Source organism: Hyperolius riggenbachi, unplaced genomic scaffold (genome assembly GCF_040937935.1).
Source record: "Hyperolius riggenbachi isolate aHypRig1 unplaced genomic scaffold, aHypRig1.pri scaffold_141, whole genome shotgun sequence".
Classification (NCBI taxonomy): Eukaryota; Metazoa; Chordata; class Amphibia; order Anura; family Hyperoliidae; genus Hyperolius; species Hyperolius riggenbachi.
In genome coordinates, this window is record NW_027152355.1 from 126,305 (window position 1) to 134,313 (window position 8,009).

Below are 8,009 nucleotides of genomic sequence, written 5' to 3' on the forward strand. Positions count from 1 at the left end.
AACAGCGTACTGATACACTGTCACTCTGTAAACGGCAATTTTATCATCTGTATATTTGCCCCATGAACTGTTGTCAGTCCTTGTTCTTTGTGCTACAATTGATAGGAGCTGGAAAAAACATATTTGACCAATCAGTGGACGAAACAAAAAAACCGCACAAAAAAACAGCCCCAGCCCAGCATAGACCTCTCAGTCAAGCTCTGGCCTGTCCACGACAAAAACCGGAAAAAAAACGTTACCGGAAACCCGGATTGGTCAACTCCCTTTTTTTCCACCTCCGGCACCCCCTTGATGCACTGTCCCCCCTTTCCTATTGGGAACTCATGCTGCACCACCCATTAAGGTGCCCCACTCACAGGAATACTCCCATAAGCAACACAGTACAGACCCATTTCTGATCAGTACTGCTACGTGATTCCCTGCACCTAGCTGGGAAACACTTCCTATTCTGGAATTCCTTTCCATGGACCCAGGGAAAAGCTCTGGGGAAATACTGTGAGAACCGAGACACACAGGAGAATGTCTCTGTATTTCTACCCCCCTCCCTTTCAGCTGCTCTGCCCGGAGCCGCGAGCACAGCCTGACGTGACGTGGATCCCCCAGCCCCTCCTCCCCCCTGCCATGACGTGTGGGGGCCATGACTCTCGGGGGCGGGCTCTCTCCACTGCCGCCATTTTGAGTCCTGGACTGCCAGCCAAAATGGCTGCTATCAATCTCCCGTAGCAACCGCTTAACCCTATACACATCAGGAAAAAAAAAACAGTTAGAACATACAAGGCATATGCACACTAAACATTTCAGCATATATATTTTTCTCGTATACCTGCAAAACAGACACCGCAGTGTGTGAAATTTCCTATCTTCCTCCCAGAAAAAACGCAAATCATCTTGGACATGTAGATGGAGGAAAAAAAAACATGCACCCAACCCCGTGCACTCAAAAGCTTCCCACAGAACTCCGATCTTATGACGGCTGAAACAAAACATCCTGAACAGAAGGAATTCTCCACAACTACACCGACCTTTACTCATATCATAAACCTTTGCCTGGAATGCGGAGTGACAGAAACTTAACAAATCATTCCAGCTGTTAACAGATATCCGCGGACACAAACCTCAACCGTGCTTCCCCCAATCTGTAGAGAGGGGGGTGGGATGATGCACTATATTGGCCCCCCTTCCCACTAAACCTACGCTCTGCGATCCGCCAGAAAAAAAACCAATAAAACCCATGACACTGAATCATGCTGAGATTACAGAAGCATCACGTAGCACTAACGAACTAATAGCATTGACTTGAACCAGTATCCCCACTATTCTGGGCTGCTCTCGTTATCCCAACTATGTTCTCTCCATTCCTCCCCCTAACTGCCCTCCCCACTATCCACCATCTGCGTGAGAGAGCACGAGATAAAAACAAACATCGCTGGCATCCCTCCCAGCCCAGAACTGCCCAGAGAGAAAACGAAACTATATACGCTGCCCACACTTTAGCATAACACAGAAAGATAACACACAGCTGTAGAAAAAAACACATCATGCAGACTGTTAACATATATAACAGACCACAAACATTGCTACAAAACCAAATAAACGAAACGCTATACTTGCCTGAGCAGAAGACTTTGTAAGCCTGCGAATTCGACCAGCTTGTGGCAACTTCACGAACCTTGAGTGGACCCCCTGGAATTACTGAGCCATCTCTGTGTACCCACACTGGCTCAGCGGATCGATCTCCAGCGGCAGCTGCCAGCCGGCCTCGGAGCTTCCAGTCACCTGCGACCCGGTTTTGGCTATGACTGATGTGCACTTCCAGTCAAAGTTTAACATCCACGCGGTTCGCCGCTGGTTTCCACGAATTGCAGCAGCCCGTCGTGTGCTTGCTTGGCTCACGCAATGCACACTCTCACACCAGCTTATCAGTATCAGCGTGATAAGCTTTACAGTCCGTGTCCGTCTATTCCGCTTGTTTTGCTGTGGAATATCTTGAAACCATTTTCCGTTGGCCCCGGCCCCGTCTGCCTGTATATTTAGGCAGGGAAGGATTTCAGGCACCAATTGTTATAAACTGTTCTTATCACCTTGCTTCGACACCATCGTCTCACAGACTGTGAGATCACTTGACTCTCCACACAGCAAACAGGATATAGACTTCCTCAGGCTTTTTCCAATGTTTACGTTATTTATTCAGGAAACAGGAATACAGATAGATACATTCATCTCCTGGCAAAGCAGACTTCCATGTTGCGTTACAGCTACTTGAGTATCTATCCTACTGAAGATACCCAGGTCTTCTTGTATCTACTCTATGTTACATCTAGACTATCTATGTACAGCATACATTATATCAGATTACAGAAGGAATAACATGTTTAAGAGTCCCAGTCAGCCTGGCGAGCTAGCGTGAAAGTCAAGAGCAGAAGTGAGCTCTCATAGCTCCCTCAACCTTTAATAGCGACTAGGAAAGAGTTAAATATGACATCACCTTCGCCACCCCCTAAACCAGTTTATTGGTGGACCCTACTCGTGGTGTCATCTTACACGCCTACTCGATTAATATTTAATGTCACCTTTCCTTTACTTACAGGAATGTGGATGTTTTGTAAACATGGCCAATGTTTTCTGTTCTGGTGGTGGTACATGCCCAGGTCAGAGAGACCCGCGGCCTTGTTCAGAACAGCTTCTTGGTATGTTCTAGTTCTGCTGACAGAACTGCAGATTTTCTCTCTTCAGAGAAAATCCCCTTAAAGGACAGGTCTGCTCATCAAGCCTTTTTGACTAACTCAGTCCAAATAACTGAGGCCTACTTAAATTATAACATATATATTTGTATATATTGTGTATATATTTGTATATAGTGTGTATATAGTTATTTATTGTGTGTGTATATAGTTTTATATTTTTGCCTCTTCGGCTTTTGATTTTATTTTAATGGGAAATTTTAAAATATATCTTTCTAATTCTACACTTGTGGTCAGCATTGTGTTGTTGTTCTATAGTTGCTACAACTTAGGCTTCCTTCACTACACATGATCAGGAGATTCTGGTTACATTACTGGCCTCATTCTCTTTATCCAAACCCCTCATGCTGGATACACACGCTGCGTTTGCGCACTCCATTTTCCTCATTGGCCATGTTTGCAAAAAACCAATTGACGGGAAAATGGAGTGCGCAAACGCACCGTGTGTATCCAGCATAATGCACAGTTCAAACTCCCTCGCCACACGGGCCACCAACAGTGCATGTATTCTCAGGCAACATACATTAAAGTGAGACTGATTTTAATTTACATCCATTTCACTGTTTGTGGGCCTTCAGGCCAATGCTTTCTGCAGTGTGTGGTCAACTTGTTATACATAACCTATTGGCATGGTCACAGTACCAAGCGCCCAACTACAATGATGGCTGAGAACTTCACACTCAGACAGCATTATAATATTCCAATAGTCAATGTGTAAGTAAGGACATAGTGAATGTTCTCAAAACATTTGGGGGACAAAAAGTCGCCCTACACAATGTCAACTAATCTATTGGTGGCCATACCTCAGTATGAATTGTTTGGTTTCAACAAAGTACTCTTCAAAGGACAGTAATGTATGAACCTAATAAGATGCATGTTTTTTAAAGATTAACACTCTTAATAAGGTATACCCCCAAAAGAAAAAAAATGGAACTGCAATGTGTGGCCCCAAAAATTATTTATTCAAAATTTGGTTGAGCAAAGCATTCTGGCGTTCAGATATTTCATTTTGCCTTTCAATGGCTTCAGCCATTCTGGCTTGAGTGAGGTTTTGACGCTCAACACCATCAGCCAACCGCCCCAAGATCGCATTTTGGGTTTCCCCAACCCGAGCCATCCGGCTCAGAATTAAGTTCTGGCGATCAAGACCCTCGGCCAAACGCAGGTGGATCGCCTCTTGGCCCACTCCAGCATTGGCCAGTCTCTGCACATTTCCCCCCATGTCCGTAGCAGTACGATTGAAGGTGAGAAAGTCCTGGTGGAACCGGGCCATGTGTTCCTCCATGAGTCCCCGATAGTCCTGTTGGGCCTGCAGAAACTGCCGGGAATGCCACCGGTCGTTATTATAGTCGGCCCGCGTGTAATTAGTGGAATGGGAGGAGGTGCCGGAGCTGGCCTGGTCAGACGTTGGTGACAGAATAGGTATAGTGGTGTTGGATTCTGCAGAGACATGAAGGTTGAGGTTTGGCCCTGGCAATTCACCCATCCCATCCGTGCCACTAGGCAGTGACATTTCATCACCTAGGAAGAGAAGAGTAAATGGTTTCTAAGTCGAAGTTTGCAACAACCCAAACAACCTTTCCCAAAAAACAAGACATTACAAATACAAGAAATTAAAAAATCGGGTCAGCATGCACAGGCTCCAACACAATGACAACATCATGATTTGAGTCAGTGTGAGCTATAGTTGAAAATGAACAGAAAACAAATCCAAACCATCACTTTTGCATTTACATACTGTCACAATGGCCCGCAATGTTTAATACAAAGAAATACGTTTCCTGACCCGAAAGTTAATGTACTGCATAACATTGCAAAGCGTGTGATGCGGCTTTAAAGGAAAACCAGATTGAGAGGGATATGGACTAATATGGATGTTTCCTTGAAAACAATAACAGTTGCTTAACAGTGCTGATGATGTATTTGCCTGTCTTCATGGTCAAATGAGATGTCTCAAATCCTTGATAACTTTGACCACAGCACATGATCGACATGCTTCTTCAGGGGCAGTTGCACTAAATATTAGGGACACACAAACAGCAAAGTCATGCAACTTATTTAGTTCCAAAGGAAATGCTATTGACTTTTGAAGGCCACAAATCACAAAACTAGAGTGCCGGTTATATACAGCTGCATCCCTGAGTGTGATGGAATATGCTGTGAAATCAGTGCCCAAACACTGCCTACACTATTGTTGTAGTTAAATCTTTACTTTCAATCAATACATGCATAACATTTCAAAAATTGACGGGGCCTTTGGGAGTGGCTCTATAGTGGCACTCAAATGGATGACAGTAGCAGCAAAACATTCCCGGCTACTGACAGCACAAGTCACCCTGTGCCCCCCCCCAGCTTTTTGTGCAGCACTTGACTGCTGCTTCATATAACTTCCTGGCACGGCACAAACTTGACACACTACACCACCCTCTGTTTAAAAGTAAAGCACCAATAAGTGCAGATGGAGGCCAGCGCAGAGAAGAAGCAACAGGGACAGAGGGGGACTACCGCTCAGCAGAGCTGGTAATGTATGAGTGGTGTGTGTGGAAACCACAAGGCATTGGCAGCATCTCCACAGATATTGATCATTTTCATACTGAAATACAATCACATTCTGTTGCCAGTGAAGCCAGCCATACAATCCCTGTATCATCAAATGTTTGCCCTGAGTGATCTGTTGGTTGGATGTGCTCTCAAAAATACCAGTATATGCCAGCTGTTCCTTTTGGCACCCTTTAATGTACGGTTTGCAGACTCAGGTACATGGTACTATTATCTTCACCTTGATTGATTGGAGACATCGACATACATATATACTGCTTCAATGTAACCACCATGGAGGCTGGCCATGGACTCTACAGTGAGAAGCACATACAGACAAAATACACATATCTAATTTGTATGTGCTTCTCACTGTAAAGTACATGGACAGCCTCCATGGTGGTTACATGGAACCAGTCTTGCCAAAACATTACCATGGGGGGGGTGGGGGGGAACCACCTGTGGTGTATCGAGGCTTTGGATCCTATTAACCGTTTCCCCCCTCCTCCGTCCCATGGTGGTGGACACTATCCTCCTCAACCAACTGCTATTGACCTCGGAACCTAGCACACGCAACCACATGCACAGTACGGGTCCTCTTGACAGAAATTGACTACAATAGGCATTCGCCATGCAGCAACTGTAATGCTCAGACACAAGTGGCCAGCATACTACAGTGTGAAGCATGGAAAATGCCTATTCACAACAATCACAATTATAATCGTCACTAAAGTGCCCCCACTGGAGGGGCAAAAGGGTAACATTGCCCAAATAAACAAATGGTCAGCTCTGGGTTCCCTGCCCTGCACCACCAACGACAGAGGAAAAGGTGGGAAGCCTCTGAAGGCTGATGAGGCTTCACACACCCAAGGTCAGTACCAATGCATTGCTGAAACTTAATAGTGAATGTTGTCTGTTTATTTCACCATACCAACAACATATCTTACACAAAATCAAACGCCATGTAGAGGATTAATGTTTGCATTCAGAGATTCCTTCTTTCAATGTGAATTACAACATCTAACCTCCAATGGCAGCATTCCTATTGGTCAAAATTGATAGTCCCTGCAAAATGCCATGCCATGTAGGTGTGGTTGGACATGGAGCATTGTAGATCATACAAGAAAAAGAATGGAGTCAGGCACTAGCAAATCCTTAACAAAGGCGTATATGCTCATGTGCACTCACTACCTCACCAACCCATGTGTCACTTGCCATTCAAGAGCCATTGAAAGGTCCTTTGTGGCAGATTAGCTGCATGCTTTGAGATGTATTGACTGGGAACATTACCCACACACCTCTCCACCGGCCACATGCTACACTGTCACAGTGTTTTCACAAGGAAGATATGTTAGCCAGCAAATCCCTCTTCATATCCTTTTGCCTCAAGGACATATACTAACACATAAAACTCACCAGCACTTGCTGCTCCATGGGAAGCCTCCTCTTGTTGCCATGAGTCAGACTGCAGGCCCTCATCCACACTCGACCCAGAAATCACATGAGCTACACAAAAAGGAGCACACATAGAAAGGTTAGGACACTAGGCAACACAGCCAGCTCCTCGGCTGCCTTGTTCAACAGCAGTTTCTACATACACAGGAAACTCACCAGCACTTGCTGCTCCATGGGAAGCCTCCTCTTGTTGCCATGAGTCAGACTGCAGGCCCTCATCCACACTCGACCCAGAAATCACATGAGCTACACAAAAAGGAGCACACATAGAAAGGTTAGGACACTAGGCAACACAGCCAGCTCCTCGGCTGCCTTGTTCAACAGCAGTTTCTACATACACAGGAAACTAACCAGCACTTGCTGCTCCATGGGAAGCCTCCTCTTGTTGCCATGAGTCAGACTGCAGGCCCTCATCCACACTCGACCCAGAAATCACATGAGCTACACAAAAAGGAGCACACATAGAAAGGTTAGGACACTAGGCAACACAGCCAGCTCCTCGGCTGCCTTGTTCAACAGCAGTTTCTACATACACAGGAAACTCACCAGCACTTGCTCCTGCCGGAGATAAGTCCACAGATTGGAGGGTCAGCAGAACCACTGCAGCATCACTCCCCAAGGCAGCAGCAGAGCCAACAACAGCTACACCAAAGGAAGAGGAACACAAAGGTTAGGACACTAGGCAACACAGGCTGCTCCTCCACTGCCTTGTTCAACAGCAGTTTCTACATACACAGGAAACTCACCAGCATTTAGTTCTGGCGGAGGTAAGGCCACAGATTGGCCAGGCAGAAAAGACAGTCCAGCATCTGTCCCCGAGGCAGCAGCAGCAGCAGAGCGAACAACAGCTACACCAAAGGAAGAGGAACACAAAGGTTAGGACACTAGGCAACACAGGCTGCTCCTCCACTGCCTTCTTCAACAGCAGTTTCTACATACACAGGAAACTCACCAGCACTTAGTTCTGGCGGAGGTAAGGCCACAGATTGGCCAGGCAGAAAAGACAGTCCAGCATCTGTCCCCGAGGCAGCAGCAGCAGCAGAGCGAACAGCTACACCAAAGGAAGAGGAACACAAAGGTTAGGACACTAGGCAACACAGGCTGCTCCTCCACTGCCTTCTTCAACAGCAGTTTCTACATACACAGGAAACTCACCAGCACTTAGTTCTGGCGGAGGTAAGGCCACAGATTGGCCAGGCAGAAAAGACAGTCCAGCATCTGTCCCCGAGGCAGCAGCAGCAGCAGAGCGAACAACAGCTACACCAAAGGAAGAGG

The 8,009-nt window shown here is 46.1% G+C and overlaps 1 long non-coding RNA gene across 1 annotated transcript; it reads right to left on the minus strand.

Annotated features, from left to right (window-relative positions):
- Positions 1-4,029: 4,029 nt before the first annotated feature.
- Positions 4,030-6,943, minus strand: LOC137543647 (uncharacterized). The gene is made up of 3 exons (XR_011025558.1): positions 6,891-6,943; positions 6,696-6,785; positions 4,030-4,262 (listed from the first exon to the last, which is right to left on the minus strand). It is a non-coding gene; the product is annotated as an uncharacterized lncRNA (long non-coding RNA).
- Positions 6,944-8,009: the final 1,066 nt, after the last annotated feature.